Consider the following 12,094-nt stretch of genomic DNA (forward strand, 5'->3'; position numbering starts at 1 on the left):
CTATTGACCCAGAGCCCAGTGCCAGTTCCTGTTTTTTCCCTTGTTTTAGTGTTTTGAAGAAAAGGAATATCAAACGGAGTCGAAACGGAATGAAACCTTCTGGAGAAGTTATTTTTGGAAGGAAAGCTACCCGATAGACTTGGAGTGCACGTCACGAAAGAAACGAGGGAGCCACGAGGTAGGGGGTGCACCCACCCCCCTAGGGCGCGCCCTCCACCCTCGTGGGCCCCTCGTGGCTCCCTTGACGTACTTCTTCCTCCTATATATACCCATATACCCTAAAACGATCGGGGAACAGAAGAGATCGGGAGTTCCGCCGCCGCAAGCCTTTGTAGCCACCAAAAACCAATCGGGACCCTGTTCCGGCACCCTGCCGGAGGGCGGAACCCTCACCGGTGGCCATCTTCATCATCCCGGCGCTCTCCATGACGAGGAGGGAGTAGTTCACCCTCGGGGCTGAGGGTATGTACTAGTAGCTATGTGTTTGATCTCTCTCTCGTGTTCTTGATTTGGCACGATCTTGATGTATCGCCAGCTTTGCTATTATAGTTGGATCTTATGATGTTTCTCCCCCTCTACTCTCTTGTAATGGATTGAGTTTTCCCTTTGAAATTATCTTATCGAATTGAGTCTTTAATGATTTGAGAACACTTGATGTATGTCTTGTGTGGGATAACCGTGGTGACAATGGGTTATTCTATTGATTCACTTGATGTATGTTTTGGTGATCAACTTGCGGGTTCCGCCCATGAACCTATGCATAGGGGTTGGCACGTGTTTTCGTCTTGACTCTCCGGTAGAAACTTTGGGGCACTCTTTGAGGTTCTATGTGTTGGTTGAATAGATGAATCTGAGATTCTGTGATGCATATCGTATAATCATACCCACGGATACTTGAGGTGACATTGGAGTGTCTAGGTGACATTAGGGTTTTGGTTGATGTGTGTCTTAAGGTGTTACTTTACTACGAACTCTAGGGCTGTTTGTGACACTTATAGGAATAGCCCAATGGATTGATTGGAAAGAATAACTTTGAGGTGGTTTCGTACCCTACCATAATCTCTTCGTTTGTTCTCCGCTATTAGTGACTTTGGAGTGACTCTTTGTTGCATGTTGAGGGATAGTTATATGATCCAAGTATGTTATTATTATTGAGAGAACTCGCACTAGTGAAAGTATGAACCCTAGGCCTTGTTTCCTAGCATTGCAATACCGTCTGTGCTCACTTTTATCATTAGTTACCTTTCTGTTTTCATATTTTCATATTACAAAACCCTATATCTACCATCCATATTGCACTTGTATCACCATCTCTTCGCCGAACTAGTGCACCTATACAATTTACCATTGTATTGGGTGTGTTGGGGACACAAGAGACTCTTTGTTATTTGGTTGCAGGGTTGTTTGAGAGAGACCATCTTCATCCTACGCCTCCGCCAGATTGATAAACCTTAGGTCATCCACTTGAGGGAAATTTGCTACTGTCCTACAAACCTCTGCACTTGGAGGCCAACAACGTCCACAAGGAGAAGGTTGCGTAGTAGACATCAGCAACTTATGCTTCGGGTAACTCTTGGTTGGGCACCCGAGGCCGTATTCCTCGGCTGCCAGGACATTAGTTCATCTGTCATTGAGCAGATCTTGGACAGCTTGAAGCTGCTGTTGTTTCTTTTTCAGGCTCCTTGCAGTGGCTATTAGCCGATGCTTAAAGCGCTCCTGCTCGAGGGGTTCCTCAGGCACGATAAAGTCTTTGTCGCCGAGGCTCACCTCATCCTTGGAGAGTGGAAGATAATTACTATCCTCCGAGTCTTTGTTTACAGCCTGTTCATCGGGGCCAATTTGCCCATCTTCCCGATCGTCCTGTTCGGAGGTTGGCTCGACGGAGTCTTCTTGGTCTTCGGCCTCATCCGGAGTATTGTTGTCTCCGGTGCCGGTGTTGCTGTCTCTTCCACGGCGTGATTTAGAGTAGCGCCGCTAACGTCGGCGCTTTGGTTGTATCTCAGGAGGTGTATCCTCAACTAGATTTTTCTCGTTATCGCCGTTATCTTCTCTTTTGTATCCACCATGTACACGTCATACGAAGAGGTGGCCGTCCAGCGTCCGGTAAACGGCGGGTTTTGAGCCTGCTCTTCTCCGGCATCGTCGTCCATACCTTCGATGTCTTTGGAGCCGTAATCGAGCATGTCGGTTAAGTCCTCGATAGTGGCTATAAAGTGGGTGGTGGGTGGGACGTAAGATTCCCCGCTCTCAGCCCCTAGTCCGGGCTGGGCGCAGTTCGGACGTCGCCCCTCTGTAATGACGAGGGATCACATTAAGTCCAGAGCCTCACTTAAAGGCGAGGTTCGGCTAGGGAGAAGAGAGTCCGTGGAGTACGGCGGGAAGGAAACTCCTTGGCCGAACTCACACGATGCTGACTCCGAGGGCGCCAGTGTTCGGAGAAGAATCCGGCTTCGTGATGATGACCGGTGACACTACTTCCTCCGACTCTCCCGCACTAGGCTCAATAGCCGCAGAGTGTCTGGCGTGCTCAAGGATCCCGTCTTCAGACCTGGTAAGGCACTCCGGATCTAAGGCCAGAACGAAGGTTCGGATCGTGAACCCTTGGAAGACCAAGTCTCCTCGAATATCAGCGACTTAATCCAGATTTCCAAAACTAATCCGGTGACCTGGGGCGTAGCTGTCGATCTGCTCTAGATGGCCGAGCGAGTCGGCCCGCAGTGCGAAGCCGCCGAACACAAAGATCTGGCTAGGGAGGAAGTCCTCCCTCAGGGCAGCATTGTTGTAGATGACAGATGGAGCCATCGAACCTTCCGACGATGGCACAACGGAACTCTCAATGAAAGCACCAATGTCGGTGTCAAAACTTGCGGATCTCGGGTAGGGGGTCCCGAACTATGCGTCTGAGGATCGAAGGTAACATGAGACAGGGGACATGATGTTTACCCAGGTTCGGGCCCTCTTGATGGAGGTAATACCCTACTTCCTGCTTGATTATCTTGGATGAATATGGGGTTTACAAGAGTTGAACTACCTCGAGATCATAATGGCTAAACCCTAGAAGTCTAGCCTATATGATTCTGATTCTGATTGCCTCTACGGACTAAACCCTCCGGTTTATATAGACACCGGAGGGGCCTAGGGTTTCTACAAGGTCTGTTTACAGAGGAAGGAATCTTCATATCCGAACGCCAAGCTTGCCTTCCACGCCAAGGAGAGTCCCATCCGGACACGGGAAGACACCTTTTAGTCCGGCCCACGTCACATAGCCCGGACGCCCGAGGACCCCTTAATCCAGGACTCCCTCGGTCGCCACGTCGGTGGCCTTCATCTTTGCCCAGTGCATCTTGACACAAGCAAAGGCCATCCGCGCACCTTCTATGCACGTCGAGCGCTTCAGAGCTTCAACTTGAGTCAGCACATCGACGAGTCGCCTAACCAAGCCGAAGTAGTTGCTAGGAATTGGTTCGGTTGGCCAAAGCCGGACTATGAGATCCTTCATGGCCAAGCCGAACATCCTATGCAGCTCCACAGTTGCTTCATATAGTTGTTCAGAAGCGCTGCATGCTCCTACGCCAGGAACTGTGACCAGAATAGCTTCTCGGTTGAGTTCCCTTCTTGGGCTTGGAAGAACTGCGCGGCGTCGGTGGCACTCCTCGGAAGATCCGCAAAGGCATCTGGAGAACTCCACAGCCGAGTGAGCAAGGCATATCTTTGACCCCCAAATATGTTCTTCAAGAGAAAGGGCTTACCAGCCGCCATCTATTCGGCCTGCCGTATCTCTTAACGAGCACTTCGGGACTCGATCCATGCCTCTTTGGCTTCCTGGAGGGCTTTGGCGAGTTCAGCCACTTGGGCCAAAGTCTTCTCCTCCAGGGCCTCGCACTTGCCGATGGCGTCCTTTAGTTCTTGCTCCACTTCGGCCACCCTCTCTTCATGCTGGCGGCGGGCGACCTGTTCGGTCTTTAGTTCCGCAACCGCTTTGTTAGCGATTGCTTTATTTGCCTTCGCCTCCTCCTTGGCTTGGGCAAGGGTGCTCTTGAGGGTCTCGACCTCGGCCGCACAACCTGCGCTCATAATCACAGCAATACATGTGTTAAACTCTGAATTTACATATCACTTCAGATATATGATCAAACTCTTTTAAATACGTGCATACCTTGCATCTCATCCAATCGCTTGTTGACGCGATCTATTTCATCATCAGCCAGCTTTAGTTTCTGATTGAGTTCAGAAACTTCAGCGGCCTGGGCGGTTGCCGCCAACAGGGAAGCCTGTTATGCAAAAGAAAAGTACGTCACCTCTTCCGAATACTATGTGATTCTCTGTCCGACTTTTTCAAACCAGACAGAGTCTCAGGGGCTACTATCTATGCACCGGTATATCCCTCTATAAAATAGCGTCTAGAGCATTACGTCGCATACCTCAAAGCCTGTCAGTAGGCTGGTGAAGGCTTCGTTCAGCCCGCTCTTGGTGGACTGAACCTTCTCTACCACCACACCCATCAGGGTGCGGTGCTCAGCATGTTGCAGTGCTTCCACTAGAGTATTTTGCGCCTCCGGATTAGTGGAGGCTGCCGTTGGAGCTGATGCTCCCCCTCGTTCGAACGGGGCTGCTCGCTTGATTCCAGAGCCACATTGGTCTCCGGAATGATGTTCGGCTGGGAGCCGGATTGATCAGGGCCCTGCCGTCGGTCGCCATGGGGTCCCCCCCCCCCCATGTCTTTGGCAGCCGAGGTATCACCCTCGGGCGCCTTTTTGGCAGCCTCGCTCGCCCCTCCGGGGCCGGGAGAGGTCCTTCGGGACAACACCTCGGTGTCGTCCGCGGTGATTGGTGAAGGGGCTCGCGGTGGTGTCTCGCTCTCTGCCATCTCGGGTGGCAAAGAACTCCCTTCAGATAGCGAGGGTGATAACCCACAAGTATAGGGGATTGTTAGTAGCCTTTTTCGATAAATAAGAGTGTCGAACCCAATGAGGAGCTAATGGTAGAACAAAATATTCCCTCAAGTTCTATCGACCACCGATACAACTCTATTCACACTTCACGTTCACTTTACCGAAAACAAGTATGAAACTATTTTGTAGTTGTGATGCTAGAACTACTTTGCAAGAATAAAACTAGAAGTACTTTGCAAGATAATAAAAGTTAGGTGTTTAGTAAAAGGGTTTGTGTCAACAAGAAAGTTATTTCTCCCTAGGCAATCGATAACAAGTACCAGTAATCATTCTTGCAATTTTATATGAGGGAGACGCATGAGCTAACATACTTTCTCTACTTGGATCATATGCACTTATGATTGGACCCCTAGCAAGCATCCACAACTACTAAAGATCATTAAGGTCGTGAAACCCAACCATAGCATTAAGTATCAAGTCCTCTTTACTCCCATACGTCATACCCCACTTACTCGGGTTTAAGCTTCTGTCACTCTCGCAACCCACCATAAGCGAACCATGAACATATTGCAACACCCTACAGTGGGGGGCCCTCACGTTTGCGTGAGAATAGAGGGCACCGTAGGACAGCACCATAAATAAAATTTACAATCAGACCAACCAAGATCACGATTAACCCACAGGACAAAATGGATCTACTCAAACATCATAGGATAACCATAGATCATTAGGAAATAATATATGGAGCTGAGCACCACGTTTAAGTAGAGATTACAGCGGGGGGAAAGAGGTGTTACAACGCTGCATAGAGGGGGAGAAAGTTGGTGTTGACGGTAGCAATATTGTTGATGTAGATCGCCGTCCCGATCATTGCACCGGTGGCACTCTGGCGCCACCGGGAGAGAGGGGGGGAGCTCCCCTCCTTCTTCTTCTTCCATGGCCTCCCCCTAGATGGGAGGAGAGTTCCCCCTCTGGTCCATGGTCTCCATGGAGGTGGAGGGGCGGGAGCCCCTCCGAGATTGGATCTCCCTCTCTGTTCTCTTCTGTTTCGCGCTCCCCTGATCTGGCCGAAAACCGTTTCTTATATTCCGAGAGATCCGTAACTCCGATTGCACTGAGATTTTAACATGATTTTTTCCCGGATATAAGCTTCCTTGCTCCCGAAGTAGAGCTCCAACCGATGTTCGAGGAGGGCACAACCCACCACCACGCGCAAGGGGCCTCTGGTGCGCCCTGGTGTCTTGTGGGCTGTGTGGGACTCCGTTTGCGGTGATTCCAACTCCCAAAAATCACATATATTCCAAAATAATTCTCCATGAAATTTTATTGCATTTGGACTTCGTTTGATATGGATACTCTGCGATACAAAAAACATGCAGAAAACAGGAACTGGCACTGGGCACTGGATCAATAGGTTAGTCCAATAAATCATATAAAAAGTTGCCAAAAGTATGTAAAAGTTGTATAATATTGGCATGAAACTATCAAAAATTATAGATACGATGAAGACGTATCAAAGGGTTGGGGAGGTCGCGAGCAGGGCTGAAAGACACACGGTGTAATGTGTTATGTTATAAAAACATAGAGGACTGAAGATATATGGTAACTCCTTTGGTACTTACGATTCGGCCAAGGGCTTCACCCTAGGGAGCCTCTTGGGGACGGGTTCGGCTTCCGAATCCGAACCATCTGAGAGGGCAATCTTCCCCCTCTTGGGCGCCTCCCCCTCCGGGTCTATGGAGGCCGCCCTCTTCTTCTTCCTCCGTTTAAGAGGGGAGTCGCTTCCCACTTGCTCCTCCACTTCTTCCTCATCTCCCTCGTGGGAGGAGAGGGCTTCGGTCTCTCTAGATGCTGCTTCCGAAGAACACTTTTGGCGGAGGCCACCTCTCGCCTCTTTACCCTTCTTCTTCTTGACCTTCTTCTCCAGCACCTGATAAGGCGCCGGGACCAGCATCCCTGCCATCTGGGGTGTGGCCAGGTCTTTGGGCAGCGGCGCCGGACATGCGATCCGCTCCGCTTTTGCTATCCAGCCCTGAACGAGGGACAAAAAATTCATTATGTCCAAAAACTTATTGATCGAATAGATATTCGGGAAAAGCATACTTACCGGTGTGGTCGGATTCCTGATGTCAAGACCGATGTTTTCGGTCTTCTTCGGCCACCTTTTTTGGGCCTTGAAGAGCATCTTCCAGATGTCTTCGTGCGTTGTGCCGAAGAAGCACTTCAAGGTCCGTGGATCTTCCGGATTGAACTCCCACATGGGAGAGGGCCGGAGTTGGCAGGGAAGAATCCGGCGGAAGAGCATCACCTGAATCACGTTAGTGAGACCGGTGTTCTTGCCTATCATATTGGTGATGCGCTTTTGCAGCATCAACACTTCCGCCGTGGATCCCCAGTCCAGACCCTTAGCGGTCCACGAGGTAAGCCGCGTTGGGGGTCCGGATCTGAACCCAGGAGTGGCCGCCCACCTGGTGTCCCGGGGTTCGGTGATGTAGAACCACTCCTGCTGCCACACCTTGACGGTATCCATGAAGGGCCCCTTTGGCCAAACGGCGTTGGGGAGTTTGCTTACCATGGCGCCGCCACAGTCCGCATGCAGCCCGTCGACCACCTTCGGCTTTAGATTGAAGACCTTGAGCCAAAGGACGAAGTGTGGGGGGGTGCGGAGTAGCGCCTCGCACACGATGATGAACGCCGAGATGTGGAGGAAAGAATTCGGGGCTAGATCATGGAAATCTAGCCCGTAGCAGAACATAAGGCCTCGTACGAAGGGATGGAGGGGAAACCCTAGCATGCGGAGGAAGTGGGGGATGAATACAACCCTTTCGCCGGGCTCCGGAGTGGGGATGACTTGATCCTTGGCCGGGAGCCTGTGCGCGATGTCCGCTAACAGATATCCTGCACCCGGAGCTCCTTTACGTCCTTCTTGGTGACGGAGGAGGCCTCCCACTAGCCCTTTGAACTAGATCCCGACATGGCTGGGGAAGCTAGTGGTGGTGGGAAAGATTGAAGCTTGGGTGCTGGAGCTTGAAGATGGGAAGGCTGGAAAAGGAAGAAGGCGTGGGGAAAAGAAGGAATCTTTACCATCTTATATAGGCCGTGAATATCAAACGCCCCCTAATACGTCTCCAACGTATCTACTTTTCCTAACGCTTTTCCTCTTGTTTTGGACTCTAATTTGCATGATTGAATGAAACTAACCCTGGACTGACGCTGTTTTCAGCAGAACTACCATGGTGTTGTTTTTGTGCAGAAATAAAAGTTCTCGGAATGGAACGAAACTTTGCGAGCAATTTTTATATAATATATAAGAATTTCTGGAGCCAAGACCTAGCAGAGAGTGGCCCCTGGGTGGGCACAACCCACCAGGGCGCGCCCGCCTCTCCTGGCGCGCCCAGGTGGGTTGTCCCCACCTGGTGGCCCCGTAGACCCTTATTCCGACGCTATAAAATCCTATTTTTTGAAAAAAAAATTAGGGAGAAAGAATTATCACGATCCACGAGACGGAGCCGCCGTCACCTCCTGTTCTTCCTCGGGAGGCCAGATTTGGAGTCCGTTTGGGGCTCCGGAGAGGGGGATCTTCGTTCTTCGTCATCACCAACCCTTCTCTATCGCCAATTCCATGATGCTCCCCACCGGGAGTAAGTAATTCCTTCGTAGGCTCGCTGGTCGGTGAGGAGTTGGATGAGATTCATCATGTAATCGAGTTACTTTGTTAGGGCTTGATCCCTAGTATCCACTATGTTCTAAGATTGATGTTGCTATGACTTTGCTATGCTTAATGCTTGTCACTTTGGGCCCGGGTGCCATGAACTCGGATCTGAACCGTTTATGTTATCATCATTATATCCATGTTCTAGATCCGATCTTGCAAGTTATAGTCACCTACTACGTGTTATGATCCGGCAACCCAGAGTGACAACAATCGGGCCCACTCCCGGTGATGACCGTAGTTTGAGGAGTTCATGTATTCACTATGTGTTAATGCTTTGTTTCGGTTCTCTATTAAAAGGAGGCCTTAATATCCCTTAGTTTCCAATATGAACCGCGCTGCCACGGGAGGGTAGGACAAAAGATGTCATGCAAGTTCTTTCCATAAGCACGTATGACTATTTACGGAATATATGCCTACATTATATTGATGAACTGGAGCTAGTGCCGTATCTACCTAGGTTATAGCTATCACATGATGAATATCATCCAACAAGCCACCGATCCAATGCCTAGAAATTTATCTTATATTGTTTATGCTAAGTTACTATTGCTATCATCACTGTTACACTTGCTACAAAATTACTGCTATCACTGTTACTGTTACCATTGCTGCTGTCACTACTATCAAAACTATCATATTACTATGCTACTGATTACTTGCTGCAGATAATTAATCTCTAGGTGTGGTTGAATTGACAACTCAGCTGCTAATACCTTCACATATTCTTTGGCTCCCCTTGTGTCGAATCTATAAATTTGGGTTGAATACTCTACCCTCGAAAACTGTTGCGATCCCCTATACTTGTGGGTTATCAAGACCTTTTTCTGGCACCATTGCCGGGGAGCATAGCTATATTTGTTAAGTCACTTGGGATTATTATCATATTATTACTATGAAGAATCTGAAGGATGCTAAGACTACGATATTTCCCTCAAAGACGAGGGGAGGTAAGGAACTGCCATCCAGTTATGCTTTAGATTCACCTTCTGTTATAAGTAAACTTGCAACACCACCACATGCTATCAATTCTAATGTCGCAAGTTATTGATGATGCTACTTCTACTATGAATGATGCTTATGATGATGCTAGTACCTTGCTTGATAATGATGATGTGCATCTTGGTCATTTTCTTGATGCACAAATTGCTAGAGTAATACAACATGATGTTGTTGATGATGAGCTTGAAACTGAAACTCCTGAAACAACTGCTAGAACTAGCCTTCCTAGATATGAATTTCCTAAGGTACCGGAAGGTTATGTTATGAATGAAGAAACAACTAGAGATGTTCTTGCTTGTAAGGATAGAGATGATCTAGAGAAATTACTATGCAAGTATAAAGAAAAATCTCCGAATGCTAGAATGAAATGTGATCCTAAGTTTGCTACTTCACCTATCTTTATTGATGATAAGGATTATGAATTCTCTATCGACCCAGAGTTAATTACTTTGGTTGAATCTGGTCCTTTCCATGGTTATGAAACTAAAACTGTTGTGGCACATCTCACTAAGTTGAATGATATAGCCACCCTTTTTACTCATGATGAGAAAACTCACTACTACTTTATTCTCAAATTATTTCTTTTCTCATTAAAGGGTGATGCTAAAGCTTGGTACAATACTCTTACTCCTGGTTGTGTGCGTAGTCCCCAGTATATGATTTATTACTTCTCTGAAAAATATTTTCCTGCTCATAAGAAACAAGCTGCCTTACAGGAAATATTTAACTTTGTGCAAACTAAAGAAGAGAGTCTCCCAGCAGCTTGGGGGAGGCTTTGCCAACTACTTAATGCTTTGCCTGATCATCCTCTTAAGGAAAATGAAATACTTGATATCTTCTATAATGGACTAACCAATGCTTCTAGGGACTTCCTAGATAGTTCTGCTAGTCGTATTTTCAGGGAACAAACTGCTGGACAAGATGAGGAATTATTGAATAACATATTGAAAAATTATGATGATTGGAATCTTCCTGAACCACCGCCTAAACCCACTCCGAAGAGGGGTATATTATATCTCAGTCCTCAAGATATGCAAGAGGCAAAGAAATCTATGAAGGAAAAAGGTATTAAAGCTGAGGATGTTAAAAATTTACATCCTATTGAAGAAATACAAGGGATTAATACACCACTGCCTAAGGTGGTAGAGGTAAATTCTCTAATGAAGTTCAATGATAATGATAATCCTCGCAATATGCATCCTAGTCAATGCCTTTATGAGTTTGAAAACTATATTAGAAAACAAGATCACTTCAATGCAAATGTTATGAAACAACTGAAATATAATTATGATATGATTGCTCGTTTGAGTGACTTGTTATTTAGAATTTCAAATGATGTTAGAGTTGTTGGAAAACATGCTTCTATGGTACAAACCCAGCTAGAACAAGTTGCTAAATCACAAAGAGAATTACTTGATGAAATGAATAATAATACACATGACTTTGCTATTAGAGTTGCAACTATAGGAGGTAAAATGACTCAGGAACCACTTTATCCTGAGGGACACACAAAAAGAATTGAACAAGATCACAAAGAAATAACACTAGTGCACCTACTCCTTCTAAAAAGAAAAAGAAGAGGAAAAATTATAGGACTTTGCATACTTCTAGTGAACCTGAAATAGAGAAAGCTCCTGATAATGAAAATGAAACTTCTATCTCTGATGCTGAAACTCAATCTGGTAATAATGAAAAAGATGATGCTGATGTTCCTGAGGATACCCAACCAAATGAAATAGAACCAGATAATGATGTTGAGAAAGAACCACCTATTGATCTTGATAACCCACAACCTAAGAATAAAAGGTATGATAAAAGAGACTTTGTTGCTAGAAAACATGGTAAAGAAAGAGAACCGTGGGTTAAAAAACCTATGCCTTTTACTCCTAAGTCAACTAAAAAGAAAGACGATGAAGAATTTGAACGCTTTGCTAGAATGCTGAGGCCAGTCTTTTTGCGTACTCGCTTGACTGATATCTTGAAAATGCCTCCTTATGCAAAGTATATGAAAGACATCATCACTAATAAGAGAAAAATGTCGGAAGTAGAAATCTCCACTATGCTTGCTAATTATACTTTCAAAGATGGAGTACCTAAAAAACTTGGAGATCCGGGAATACCAACTATACCTTGCTCTATCAAAAAGAATTATGTGAAAACTGCTTTATGTGATTTAGGAGCTGGTGTTAGCGTTATGACTTTCTGTTATATAAAAGACTTGACTTGAATAAACTCACACCTATTGAAATATCTTTGCAAATGGCTGACAAATGAACTGCCATACATATTGGTATCTGTGAGGATGTGCCCGTTGTTGTTCCTAATGTTACTATTTTGATTGACTTTGTTATACTTGAGATGCCCGAGGACGACAACATGTCGATTATCCTTGGTAGACCGTTCTTGAATACTGCAGGGGCTGTTACTGATTGCAATAAAAGCAAGGTCACTTTTCATATTAATGGCAATGAGCATATGGTGCACTTTC

The sequence above is a fragment of the Triticum aestivum genome, chromosome 2D, assembly GCF_018294505.1.
Source record: "Triticum aestivum cultivar Chinese Spring chromosome 2D, IWGSC CS RefSeq v2.1, whole genome shotgun sequence".
NCBI lineage: Eukaryota > Viridiplantae > Streptophyta > Magnoliopsida > Poales > Poaceae > Triticum > Triticum aestivum.